At 38.2% G+C, this 14959-nt stretch overlaps 1 protein-coding gene across 3 annotated transcripts in view; it reads left to right on the top strand.

The window, feature by feature from the left end:
• SYT6 (synaptotagmin 6) overlaps positions 1-14959 on the top strand; it is a 150578-nt gene that overhangs the window by 17509 nt on the left and 118110 nt on the right. Inside the window, exon 1 of one of the 3 annotated variants that reach the window (XR_015697339.1) lies at positions 8176-8308. The exons of the other annotated variants lie outside the window; for them this stretch is intronic. The gene's annotated coding sequence lies outside the window, so the exon portion shown is untranslated. Of the gene's footprint in view, positions 1-8175; positions 8309-14959 lie in introns of those variants that run through there. 3 annotated transcript variants of the gene reach the window in all.

The following is a 14959-nucleotide window of genomic DNA, read 5'->3' as shown; positions in this document are numbered from 1 at the left end:
AGAAAGCTACTATTTTCTTAGTTGTTCAGGATAACTATGATATTAAGTTAGTAAGAAAAACAAAGAAAGTCAAACCAAGGAAGAATGGATGGCAACTCTTGTTACAGCTTGAATCTGAACAATTATAACTTCTCTTAGTATCTCCCATCCCTCCATCCCTCCATCCCTCCATCCCTCCATCCCTCCATCCCTCCATCCCTCCCTCCCTCCCTCCCTCCATCCATCCATCCATCCATCCATCCATCCATCTAATTATCTATCATCATGTAAAGAAATGTAAACCTATGCTTATCCAACAAAACCAATTTCTTATAAAATGTAGAATGGCAGAAATGACATTGCTTATCAGTTACAACTTCCTGAAAACTAAAAATGAAAAAGCTTGATATGTATGATAGTGGTTAGGAACAATTATCTAGGGATAACTGCTGAATATTCAGTAGAAAGCTGTAGCTGTTGGAAGATCCAGCCAATTCTGAAATCAGATAAAACTAATTCTGCTATGGTATTTTGTCTTGTGACAGAGATTTAAGGAATTCATGGTTTTATACCAAAAGTGGTATTCAGCAGGTTCTAACCAGTTCTAGAGAACCGGTAGTGAAAATTTTGAGTAATTCGGAGAACTGGTAAATATCACCTCTGACTGGCCCCACCCCCATCTATTCTGTGCCTCTGGAGTCCCAGCTGATTGGGAGGGAATGGGGACTTTACAGTACCCTTCCCCTGCCATGCCCACCAAGCCAGGCCCACAGAACCAGTAGTAAACATTTTGAATCCCATTTTGAATCAGTTAATTCCTTTTAACTGCCAGTTGGGGTTTGAGCTGATTGGGTGGGAGCTTGGCTGTGTTCTGATTGGGTGGAGGTGTGTTCTGATTGGTTGGGGGTTTGTGTTTCATGTAAGGATAGGAGGGATTTAAAGTGGTTAATGGTGCAGTTGCAGTCTGGCTTGTGGTCTTTCTGAGTGTGGGCCTGGTGTCATTCATCATGTTAGGAACTCGTTTATCAATAAGGGCAGGCTTCCAAATGGCTGGCAGGCGGGAGGTATCGTCCCGCCTGTTCATGCTGTCTGGGTGTTTTTCTATCTCGATGGCTTCTCTGATTATTCTGTTGTTAAAATGTTCAGCCTTGGCAATAGTTCTGGTCTTTTTAAAGTCAATTTTATGTCCTGTGGCTTTAAGGTGTTGGACCAGGGAAGAAGTTGGTTCCTCTTTTCTGATTGCATTTTTGTGTTCTTCAATGCGTGCACTTATTCTTCTGTTGGTTTGTCCGATGTATGTGGTGGTGCAGGTGGTGCATGGGATTTCACATACTCCTTGATTTTCTAACTCAATTTTGTCTTTGGGGTTTCTTAGGATGGTGGATATTTTTCAGTTTGTGCAGAATGCTGTCTTGATGTTGTGTTTGCGGAGGATTTTGCTGATTCTGTCTGTGGTACCTTTTATGTATGGGAGGAGGGCTTTTCCGTTTTCTTGTTCTCTGTCCTGGATTTTAGTGGGGGTTTCTTTTTGGATTAGGTTGGTGATATTATTTCTTTAGAATCCATTGGATGTCAGCACGTTAGTGAGAGTGTGTAGTTCGGTTTTTAGGTGTTGTTCATCAGCTAAGCGTTTTGTTCTGGAGATGAGGGTCTTGGCTACGGAGTTGATCTGGGCTGGGTGGTGGTGTGAGAGTGCGTTCAGATAGCGGTTAGTGTGTGTTTTCTTCTGGTAGATGGTGTGTCCTAGGGAGCCATTAGATTTCCTGTAGACTAAGACATCCAGGAAGGGAAGTTGGTTGTTTACTTCTGTTTCCATGGTGAACTGTATTTTGGCGTGTAGGCTGTTGAGGTGTGTAAGGAAGTTGTCCAGTTGTTCTTTCCCATGTGGCCAGATTATGAAAGTGTCATCTACATATCTGAGCCAGAGTTTGGGTTTGTGATCAGATTTTTCTAGAGCTTGGGTTTCAAAGTTTTCCATGTAGAGGTTGGCAATGACAAGTGAGAGGGGTGATCTCATGGGTGCTCCTTCTATCTGTTTGTATTTTTGTCCATTATAAATGAAGTATGTGTTGGATAGGCAGTGGTTGGTCAGATAGGCAGTGGCTGGTCAGATCAAGGATGTGTTTGGGGGGGTTATATTTGTTTTGGATAGCTGTCAAGGCTTCTTTGATTGGCACTTGGGTGAAGAGGGGTACGACATCGAAGCTCACGAGTAGGTCGCTAAGTTTTGTTTCTTTATGATCTCTATGAAGTGGAAAAAGTTTTTTACATGTGAGGTGATGGAATCTGCATAGGGCTGTAGGTGTTTGGCGAGAAATTTGGCTAGATTTTGTAGAGGTGAACCTATGGAGCTGACTATGGGTCTAAGTGGAGTTTCTTCTTTGTGTATCTTGGGGAGACCATAGAGCTTAGGACATCTGGATGATTTCTCTCTGGGAATGATTCTTTGCTGGATCTCTTCGCTGATGGAGGAGGCTTTTATTTTGGATCTAGTGGTTTTTTTCAGGTAGATGGTGGGGTCCGTGCTTAGGGGTTTGTATGTGGAGTCTTGGAGTAGGTTGGTTAATTTGGTTTGGTAGTCAGAAGTGTTCATAACCACCATGGCATTGCCCTTGTATGCTGGTAGGATTATTATGCTGGTGTCTTCTGTCAGGTTAAGTAGTGCTGTCTGTTCTTCTTTGGGTAAGTTGCTTTTGGGTGGCTTGCTGGTGCAGAGGATGTTGGTGATTTCGAGTCTGATTCTGTTAGCGTCGTCAGGGTTGATTTTGGTCAGGCTGGTTTCAACTCCGCATATAATGGTTTCAGTGGGGATGTATTTGGGGGCAACTGCAAAGTTGAATCCTTTTGAAAGGACATTGGTTTCGGCTTTGGTGAGGATCCTATCTGAGATGTTATGCACTGTTTGTTTCATGTGTGGCTGTGAGGGGGGAGGGGTTGGTTTCTGGCATTCTTTTAGTCTTCGGAGTTTGTTGATGTGTGTTTCTGTCTTGAGGGTGGTCTTTGTTTCAGCTCTCCAGGCGGTGAGTTGTTTGAATTTGTCCCAAAGTGCGGGGTGGATCTTGTTACTGAGTTTGAGGTGAAGTGTGAGGAGATCTTTGTTGATTCGGTCTAGGAGGAATCTTTTCATGTGAAGTTCAGTAAAAGTTCAGTTAAAAGGAAGAAACAGCCGAGATCTCACATTGCTCCTGGAAGCACGAAGCCTGAAGATGACGAATGAGACTTCGTCGAAATGTTGCCAAGACACCTCCAATTTTACACGGGAGAAAACCCAAATAACCAAAGACATATATATATATGTTGTTATATTTGTGCTGATAAATAAATAAAAGGAGACTAGTATAGATCTATTTCAAGCTATTTAGCTCTCATCAGCTAGCCATACCGTCTCTTGTGACGAGCCGATGGAGAGAGAACGGAAGTAGTGAACTTCCTCCCATATTTGGGCATACCAGGGGTTGTGACTTTAAATATATGTCTGTCTGTCTGTCTGTCTGTGTGTGTGTGTGTGTGTGTGTGTGTGTGTGTGTGTGTATATATATATATATATATATATATATATATATATATATATATATATATATATATATATATATATATATATATATATATATATACATACATACATACATACATACATACATATATATATATATATATATATATATATATATATACATATATATATATATATACATATATATATATATATATATATATATATATATATATATATACACACACACACACACACACATACATACACACACACACACACACACACAGAGACACACATACGCATACATACATATATATAATTTAAAAATATTCTTTTGGAAAATATAGAAAATATAAACATGTGAAAATGTGGTCAAAGAATAATCAGGAATAAAAATGAAATATTTAGGGGAAAACAGCATCAGGAAAGAATTAGAACCCATCATACGTCCTGCCAGTACCAGATGCTACACAGTTAATGTGACATATGCAGTCAGATTGCACATCACCAATATTTGCACATATGTGTGCTGGAATGAATGAAACATTATACTGAATGCTTCCATATATTTTGCACTGTGTATTGTATAAACAAATTATCAGGAAAAAGTATGCTCGGAACACAAAGTATGCTCGGAACACAAAGTCAACTATTTTCTAAATTCTCATTAATACTTTAATTTTGAATTCACTTGTAAACAAATGCACAAGGATTCCTTTCGTCACATTGCTGTGGTTGCTATGCATCCTCAGCGTTTGTTTGGCATCATTAACTGTCTATGAAATAAATTTTATTCCACAAATATCTATTTAGTAATACTGTCTGTCTGTTTCTTTCCCACAACTCAAAGCAGTGTGATATAAGCTTTGATCATGTGATATCTTAAATTTACCTTTCTTGAGACCAGTGCAGACGTTTTTAGGAAACACCACAAAAATAACAGCAACATGTTGTTTTCAGAGCTATTTTAAGACTGGTTTATTCTGGCCCATGATATAAAATTGACTTTGTAGAATTAAATGTGAATCAGCTTGTTTGCACAGCCAGGCTGCCACTTATGGGTGGACTGAACTGAATAATGACTCAGTGATAATGTCTTATTTATTCACTTTCAGAGTGAGATGGCAGTAGTTAAATTTGATAAATAAATAAAATAAAGTAAAATTCAAGTGGAATTTCAGCTTCAATCTTCTATTTCTAAAGAATGTATCATCTTAAAACATGTTTCCATTCAAGGCTAAATTGACATAATGAAATCATAAATAAAAGTAAAAGTCAGTTTTGAGTTCCATCTACTTAGCATTCCCTCGCACAGCTTTCTTCAACATAATTCTTCAAACATATTGATGTTCAGTGTGCAAACTCCTCAGTTAGCCTGGCTATTAAGATTGTGGAAGCTGTTCCAGGATTAGTATGCAATGAAACCCAATGTGGGATTATATGGCTACAGTAGGCTTCCCTCTAAATGGATCAATGGGAAATCCATCCTTTACTGGGTTCAAAAGGAAAGAACTATGTATAGTCTCTTTATTATGTAGCACCCTAAAGAGCCATTTCTTTCCTGAGGCTAGTAAAATCTGGTCTATCTTTCCTAACTAGATGTGCATGTATCTGCAATTAGAGAAAAGTTATGTTAAGTGTAATGGACACATAGCCATTTCTGGTTTTCTGATAATTTAGTTGTAACCTGGGCTGGCCTCATTAGTGATCTATGAAAAATTGGTTTATGTGTGTACTGAATAAAAACATGTTTAAAATTATGCTGATGCTCCATGCCTGAAAAATGCAGTGCACATCTAAGAATTTCTGCAGCTGGACCAACCCTAGATAAATAGTTGCTTCTGGTGAAGACAAGATGGGTCTTATTCCAAATACAATTAACAGGAACAGCTGTTTAAGGCAGCTGGTTAGCTTCAGGAGTAGAGGGCAAAACTGATTCCCCTACTACCACCGCCAGTTGCTCACTTCTCTTTATACTGCTTATTCATAATACTGCAATGCAGTTCTTGTGCCAGTATACGCATGTGAGTAAAGCACAATATACCCCATAAATAGACTCTGGATAATGTGTGTAATGGACCTCAGGACTCAAATCCAGGATCAACAGCAAAAGAGACCCACCATTCATAGGTTGGTAGACTGGAACCATAACAGTTTGACAAAGCTTACCAGAGCATTCTTTCATTTTTTAAAAACATAGAGAATATACTCATATGATGGATTGAATAAGTGTTCACTTACTTTATCTATTTGGAAACAGCATTGTGCCAATTTCCAAATAAGATATTTATGGAAAAGCTTCCCAAAAGACACTAATATTAAAATTCTAAAACAACTTAGAAGTTTAGGTAAGCTGTCTGTTTTATTGGTTTGCTTGTTCATTTAGTATCTGATTGACAGATTAAAAGTTTAACAGATTAACAGAGTTGGAAGGGACCTTGTAGGACTTATAGTCCACCCACCCAAATAGGAGACCCTACACCATTTCAAATGGCAGTCCAGTCTCTTCCTGAAAGCTTCCAGTGATGAACCTCCCACAACTTCTGAAGGCAAGCTATTCTATTGGTTGTTTGTTCTTACTGTCACAAAACTTCTCCTTATTTCAGGTCGAATCTCTCCTTGATCAGTTTCCTTCTATTATTCCTGCTTTGTAAAATACCCCCTCCACTCTGTGGAAGCCCCTCAAATATTGGAACACTGCTATCATGTCTTCCCTGGTCCTTCTCTTAACTAAAGTATCAATGCTGAGAACTAGCAATTGTTCATTGTATGTTTTAGCATCAAGTCCCCCTGAGAGCAATCTTGATTGTTCTTCTCTGCACTTTTTCTAGAGTCTCAATATCTTTTTTTAATAGTGTGGTGACCAAAACTGGATTCAGTATTCTAGGTGTGGTCTTACTAAGGCTTTATAGAGTGGTATTAGTACCTTACTTGATCTTGATTGTATCACTCTGTTAATGCAACTGAATTAATTGTACATTCCATGATGAACTGGGAAAAGCAGACTTGACAAACCAGCCAACTAATGTAGACTGACAGGAAGCCAACACTTCTTATTGGGCTCTGATTAAAAAAACTGGGCAGCAACAATCAGCTTGAATAGTCAACCCATCCAAGCATCTGTTGCTTTATATTGTATTAGCCTGATTTCAAAAGCTTATCTGAATATTCCTACTTATTTACTATCACATGAATTGAGCCAAATGCTTCAGTTAATATTAGCACCAGGCAGGACCATTTTGTACTTTTGCAAATTCTCATTCAGTTACATTTTCTGTCAATTTTCCTCTTGGCCAGGTGTGATGTACTTACTTGATTATGAGGTGGCCATGTCTTTTGTATGAATATTTTGTTTTTTGTTGTACAGTAATTTGCAAATATCAACTGCAAGTAAATAACTACAAAATGGGATATAGTTCTGGCTCTTTCCTGTGAGAAACCCAGAGAATCTAGCCTGATCTATTAAGCTTACATTCTTATTTTATGGAGATTTCATGGTTTCCTACACATCAGTTCCATTCCGAGGAATAATATAATGATTGAATTCCTTGCTTTGGTATTTGCAGTGTCATTTTTGTCAGTACAGAGGAAGCTTGTTTTTGAGACACTGTTGGGGAATTTCTCCTTTCCCTAAAGATATTCAGGGAAAATGTCTACTCAAATTCTCCAGCTGCAAATTTGATGGATAATTTCAAAGGGCTATTTTGCTCAGCCTTGCTTTTATTTTGGCGGCCTGAATTCATTTTATATGAACAATTTCAGTTGGAGATTAATGTCTGTCAAATCATGCTACTAAACTATTTTTTATCTTTAGTAAAATTATAAAACAAAACAATAAAGGCATTTATTTAATTTTAGAGCTAAATGGATGGAATTATGGAATATTATCTAACTAAGTCGGTTAATGTAGTGGTTAAGGTGCTGGCTAGAAACCAGGAGACTGTGAGTTCTAGTCCTGTTTTCGCATGAAAGCTGGGTGAGTTACTTTGGGCCAGTCACTGTGTCTCAGCCCAACCCGTCTCACAGAGTTTTTGAAGGGAAAATAGGCTGAGAAAGGAGTATAATGTATTTTCACTGCCTTGAATTACCGAAAAAGCAATAAAGATAGGATAAAAATCTAATAAATAAATACTTGAATAAGAAAAGGATTTACCCCTGAAATTAACCTTCCCCTACCTGATACCCTCCAGATGGTTGATATAAGATTACAGAATTCTAATTTTGTGGAGGTGTAATCCCAATACATCTAGTTAGTATTAGAATGAGAAAGGCTGCATTTGGGGAGTATTTGCAGGGAAAAAGTAATTAGAATCCTTCTAATTTGATCAGCACATCTCTGAAGGCTTTCTTCAGAACCTCAAAGTTTTCCCAAAGGACTATTATGGTAGCACAGCTTCACACAATCTAACAGACTATCTTTTGCTGCAGCAGCCCTTGTATTATCTCTTTTTCTATGTAGACATTAGGACAGAATAAGCTTGAAACTGGTTGTGGGTTTATGTGAATCATTTGCACAGAGAGAAATGTGTGCTTGTCTGTGTGCATGTGTGTGAACATGAACATTTTATGCCGAGATGAGGATTACAAGCTGACTGCAGCCCCGTCTAAGGAGTATCCAGAGGCTGAGATCAGAATTGTAGCCCCCCCTTTTTTTTGGTGCATGTGGACCTCTGAGCTTATTTCTGTGTAGCTGCAGTCACCTCATGCATAGGCAAGGAAGAGAAGCTCCAACTCCATAGAAACACACCGTCTCCCTTCCTGCTGTTACTTGCATGTGTGGGGCAGGCTGAGGACTGCGCAGGGCAGCTGGACTCAGGAACAGAAGCCTGTCTGGTAAGTTAATGCTCACAAAGTTGCTCTCTTTGTTTCTGTTTCATGAAAAACAATTCTTCTCTTAGCTGACTGTATCCTTAGATGGTAATGCAGGTTCAGGACCGGGAGATGGATAGTGCTTTCTGAGATCTTGTTCTGGGAAAATTCAGCATGTGCTTACTGCTACTCCCGAACTACAATGCTTTCTCCATTGCTTTGCAGAATGCAATTTACAAGCTGCTGAGTGTTTTCCCCCTCCCCTTCTTTGCATCTCTTTGCAATTTTTTTTGCTAAACTATTGTCAGTGGAGAGTGTGCAATTCCCCCCCCTTCAAACATTTTACGTGCACCTGTGTGCCTCCTAATCTTCTATTACAATTCCTCATTTAACTTTCTATGTAAGTCCATGCTGTATTGCTCCCCACCTTTCCTCCCCCACCCATGCTTTTCTGTTTATATTTCTGGATGTAAATGTGTAGTCTTCCAGATGCCTTCTCATACTGTCACGTAGCTTTAATGATCTGTTTTATTGCCATTTTCCCTCTCCAGTTCCGCAACAGGGATTACGATCAATATTGTTTCTAGGTGTGGAAGTCGTTAATTTATTTATCTAACAAGCCTAATCGTTCTGTTTTGTTGAACTCTGTGATATAATTGCTAATAATAATTATTATTATTACCAAGTTGGGGAAAGGAAAGCCTGCTGCTTGTGTCTTACCATCCGCTTAATTATAGTTAAACGCTGCAAAATCCTTTCCTGTTGGGAACTGACAATGGTGTGTTTGGGTGTGTATGTGTGTTTAGGGGGGGGGGGAGCGGTGATGTCAAGTTATACTAAAGACATTTCATATGGGCTCGAAATAACTCTCTTGAGCATCTTAAATGTATCAGAGCTGGTAGATGTTAATTGGTGCTACCTTGAAACTGAGTTCCATTTGTTATGCTACAACATGTTTGTGTTTGACAACACTGCTGAAAACTGAGCAGCCGGCACTGCAGGCTGGGTGCCAGGAGCTCAGTTCTGAGTATAACTGGCCCTCCAAATGATGCTTTGGATAGAATCCAAGAGATCTATTCCTCAGGGTGAAGCGCAAAAAAAAAAAAACCTGCTACATCTAAGTGCTTCAAAATCTGACCGTGTGAAATCATGCTTGTCTTTTATTTGTAAACTTAAAAAGGAGGAGCAGATCGGTTCTTCGGGTTGAATCAATAAGCAGTCCATCAAGTGCATTTTTTAAATGTAGTTCCCCCCTGCTGAGCTGTGCATCTCTTGCGTCAAATATACAATGAGAAATTACCTGACCTGGGCATTGAACCTTATAACTATAGCTGTTAGTTTTAATGGAATTTTATGGTGACTTGGGTCTTCAGTATTAGTGGCAGGAGACAGGGAAAGACACTTATTGCCATTTGCCTGGAAAAATCTTCGGAATCAAATGCTCAATTTTGCCTGCGAAAATGGTTGCTGTGTATTACATTCCAAGTGTGAGACTTCTTTATTCAATGCAAGCTTGACAATAATAGATACAAAAGCAGTACCAGTATATACTCCCTGCCCTCCTCTTCCCCCCCAAAAAACCCCTCACAGGAGAGACATATACTTATTTAACTGAGTACATGTGTCAGTTTCATTTCCAATTTGTAGTCAAACACAGTATCACTAGGACCCATTAAATTTTCACTTTAGACTTCACAAGAAATCAAGGAAAGCTCTTATGAGGATGTTCTTGTTTGTTTCCAGTGGACTGCAAAAAGCCAGTGCAAATAATTCTGAAATGGATTCTTAGAGTGAGTGACAATGTACAAGAGCTGTTTGCTCTTTGAACAGTTATGTATAATATGAAAAGCTTCACTTTCTTGACACTTTTCCTTTTACACAAGAATTACACAAGGATTCATTATTTATTTACATACAGTAAATACAGTAAAATTCTGTATTTGTGTTTTATTTAAAATACGGAAACACCAATAAACATACAATTTTAAATGAAGGGGGGAAAAAATCTTTCCAAACCTTATATCAATTAGCTTCTATGAGTGATAATTATTGCAAGAAAATTGGCAATCTTTGTAGTGGTTATCCAAATTATGCCCCACAAAAGGAATATCAAAGTTTCTGCATTAGAAAGGCAGTTAAACTTTCTGATAACCCAATACCCTGAGTAGCAGGTGCTATGGGTGTTAGAATAGCATGTAAATCTTGTATTCCTGACTATTCTACTATCCCAGAAAAACTTTTGAAGACCCAAATAATCTCAGAATCTGACATGCTGAATAGCGAATCTGGAAAGATTTTCAGGGATTTTTAAAAAAAAGAAAATAAACAACTATATGTTTCAATCAAATTACACCCCAAAATGTATTTTATTTGGACTTAAAGCTTCTTTCTAATCTCTCTTTGCCTACAGTATCAGTGAATTAAGGTCTTAAAAATAAGTCCTTGTATAAAGTCCCAGCCACAGTATATTATCCTTGTAGAAAAGAAACAGGATCTTTCCTGAAATGCATTCCTTAAGAGGTAACATATTAAACTCTGTTATTTGTCCACACTGTTGATTGCATTTTCAACTGGTTGCAATACTTTACTGTACTGTTCCAATTTTTCCATCACACAACTCCTATATTTCACCATAAAACACAGTTGGGCTTGTCTAGCTGTTCTAGTCCTATTAGGAGATCAGGATGCTGAGAGAAAAGGGATAATTATGTCAGTGAGTTTGTTTGTTTGTTGGATTTATATGCCAGTTTATAGAGCACACAGAGACCTGACAGCCAATCAGCTTTTGCTTTCCTGAGTCCATAGTTGAGCATTGAGAACTATTAGTGAATCCTTGCTTGCCTAGGATTGGTTGCCAGACAATCATGATAACTTCCTCCCATCTACTCAATTTTTATTCAAACTTTCTTTTCCTCTTATTAAAAAGAAAGTAAAAGCATTAAACTTGCTGGTGTTTGTGTGGCCAGCATGCTTCCCTTTTATGGCACCATGATTTTGTTCAGGCCAATTTTGCTGTATTTCACCATGGTAGGATCCCTTGGAACCTGAAGGTGGGGTATCTCAGGCATCCGCTCCCATCACAGTACACTAGGTGCATTAGGTGGGAAAAGGCTACTAAATAATGCAGAAGGATTTATGGTTAAGAAATAGGAGTTTCTGTTTGACAAAAAGCCCAGTTGCAGGGAAATGGGTTTTTCTACCGTTATAAGCCAGGTCACAGCATCTAATTTATGGGGCTGGAGGTGTGGGGGAAAGTGGCTCAGTTCAATTCAGGCATCTGGAAGAATTTTATCCAGAGAGGACATGCTTGACACACAGGTTGCAGCTGGCTGCAGGGCTAACATTGTCCCATTATCCTTGAGTTCATGGATGACTGCCCGACTTGTGTTCTCTAACATGGTATGAGAAAGAAAGCAGAAGCCTGTTCTAACTCCCCTCCCTCTCATACTGAGGATCACACACACACACCCATCTTCCTTTATTACTTTCATGCCAATTTGTACATCACAGAGTTTGTCTAATATCCTTTGTGAAACCCAAGGCATGGGACTGCATGCAGCTCTTTCCCGCAGTAAAACCTAAGATAAGAGACTGGGAAAATGCTCTCCAGTTTCCACACTGAAGTTCTAGAAAGAAAGCTGGTCCCAGCAATGACAGCTGCATGAAGCACTGATTGGACTGGATGGCAAGAGGGTGGGTCAGTGCTGCACATCAGGATTTGCAGGCAATAGTTGGTGCAAAGATTTCTAGGCTGAAGAAGATGCTGGCAAATTGTGGTTCATTTAGTAACATCTATCTAACTCCTGCCTGGGGGACTGAACCATGTGTATGCTATTCATAATTACTGAGTCATTTACAGATGTTGCTACAATACATTATAGCGAAATGTCAGGAGGTTAGTGCACATCCACATGCTATAATTATATCCAGCATGGCTTATAATAGCTTATTAGATTGTCATCTGTTAAGCATAAAATATTGACAACTGTTACTGCCACATTTATAATGCTCAAAAGATCTAGTAAGCAAACCGCAAAGCATTCTGATTATCACAAGGAATGTGCATTCTTATGGGCAGATGGATTTCTGCTGCTCTGCTTTTTTAGGCTAAACTAGGACTTTTGCTTCTGGCAGAACACGAGACTTCTTGGAGCATTGCAAGGCAAAGAAGACACCATCAAAGTTTAGCCCAAGGAGCATAACAAACATAGTTTGTTTTATCTGTTTGTTTTGTTGATAGACAATCTCTGTATAGAAACATTTGAAATGTTAACACATGAGAAAGTACAAGCTTTCACAAGTACAATGTGTAATGCAAATACACAGAATCAAATCCGGTCTTTGCTTAAATAGATGGGATGATCAATTGTCACCTTTACATAACTTAATTGGTTAATTATTAGTAACCCTTCTATTATTAATTCTTAGCAAAATGTCTGTTATTGGGATGGATGGCTTTTGTGTTTCTATGGGAGGAAGAGTCATATATTGCAGATTATTGAGAGTAGATGTAATATGAATCTCTCTGTGTACAGAGATACCTTGCACTTTGCTGCAGAATCCTTGTAAGTGTCACACTATTTAGGGCCAGTAAAGTTTCCCTGTATTGTGTTAAGTATTCACGTAAGTGGGAAAAATAGAAGGGATGCAGCTGAGACGCTGGAGTGATCTCTTTCTGTGTATGTAGTCATCTAGTCCCACTTCTATTTTTTTTCTGTAAACAGAACATGTTGGAAGAGATAAACAGGGCATGGCAATTTGATTTCATGTTTATAGATCCTGAGGTGTTCTTCTTTGAAAGAACTGGAGGAGTTGCATACAAACACCCCCAGGAAGAAGGTTTCCCTTATAAGCTAAAAGATAAAATGTTTGCAAAACTCTTTACAGCAGAGGTGTATGTAGGGTATGTTTAAAAAAGTTAAGACAAGACTATGATGCTATGGTCAAAGCTCTACCTGTTGCTTATGTGCAATGCACATACAAAATGGAGTTTTGGGGCATACCATTGTGGCCACTATCTTGACTATTTTTAACCATACTGGGTGGACACCTCTGCTTCACATGTCTGTAGAGATTCTCAGTCATCCAGGTCATGGTTGTCCCAAAGGTGCTTTTTCAGGAAGCAACTGGACTTTCTTGTTTTTTCTTTTGAAGACATTTCACTTCTCATCCAAGAAGCTTCTTCAGCTCTGGCAGGATAGTGGGGAATAGAAGGATTTATATTCATTGCAGACAATTGGTCATTTGCATTTTTTTAGAGGGTCGTTGAAGGTCGTTGAAGATAGTGGGCAATGAAATCCTTCCATTCCCCACTATCCTGCCAGAGCTGAAGAAGCTTCTTGGATGAGAAGCGAAACATCTTCAAAAGAAAAAAAACAAGAAAATCCAGTTGCATCCTGGAAAAGAACTTTTTGGACTCTGCTTCACAAATGAAAATAATAACTTGCTTAAAACTAATGTCTATTTCATGTTTAGGCCTGGCAAGTAATAGTTTCTGAATAAAGGTTATGCATATATATTCTAATGACTATTTGAGAAAAGATATTAACAGATACATTGAAGGTTATGATGTTCCATCAGCCTCAGATCAAAAAAAAACCTTTTGACTTTGATATAAAATATGAACATTGGTATATACTGTGATATTTGCTCCCAAATTGATTTATTTTATTATTTTATTTATGATTTCCTTGTTTTTGAAAACTTTGTACTGAGTTGAGAACTGAGGTGGCAAGCTTACCTTAATTTTTTTTCCTGAATATTTCTTTCTTTGGTTTTTCTTATCCTTTCTTTCTTAGTCATTGATTTGATACAGACTTTAATCTTCCCACATTAGGTTATGCTGCCTGCCAGGGATATTATGCCAAGATACAGAAATAAAAGAAAGCAGAGTCATGGCTTTGAAACAATAGCTGGACTAAGAATCACCCCCATCTTGTACCAAGCTATGTCATGACAAAAGTTCCAGTTACTGCACTTTAACGTTTACACTACATGGACAAGTAAATATAAAATCATTCTTAATAATGAAATACAAAATTAAAAAGATTGAGACAATTTTACATAGACCACCCACTTAGATGGATTGAAATTACTCAGCAAAATCTGAGACTAGCCAAATTTATTTTATTAAAAATAATTTTATGCAGTACATGCCTATTATACACACATGCTCTGTATACTTTAAAGTTAAACCTAACTTTGTATTTCATTTTGTAGCAGTGAGGTATTTTCCATTTCAAAAATTGGAGTGACTTTCCCATTTTCATGTGAAAATGTTTATGTATTTATTGTATTAAATTGCCATCCCCTGTGTTTGCTGCTCCCTGTTGCTTTTTAAACATTTCAGATAGCATCACCTAGTGACATCTGATTGATTTATAATCCCAGATCAAACCAGTTGTTTGAGCTCCAGTTATACAATCAGATTATGGGATTTCATGGGCTAAACCCAAACTAATAACTGGTACTGGAGAAAGGGAAAAACCCACTTGGAATAATGGGATTCACAGAGTCATAGGAAGCGGATTTTTAGGCTGCCAAATCTAACCTGTTACACAATGCAAGAATCCAAATTAAATCTTCTTAGGCAGATGGCTCTCTACCTTTCACTTTAAAATATTCTGTGAAGGGGATATTTTTTCCCATCTTTCTGGGAATTGGTTCTACCATTGA

Source organism: Thamnophis sirtalis, unplaced genomic scaffold (assembly GCF_051295495.1).
Source record: "Thamnophis sirtalis isolate CommonGarterSnake01/CBP01778 unplaced genomic scaffold, rThaSir2_p1.2 scaffold_7, whole genome shotgun sequence".
Classification (NCBI taxonomy): Eukaryota; Metazoa; Chordata; class Lepidosauria; order Squamata; family Natricidae; genus Thamnophis; species Thamnophis sirtalis.
The sequence above is the reverse complement of the archived record's forward strand: the minus strand, read 5'-3'. Positions and strand labels throughout refer to the sequence as shown.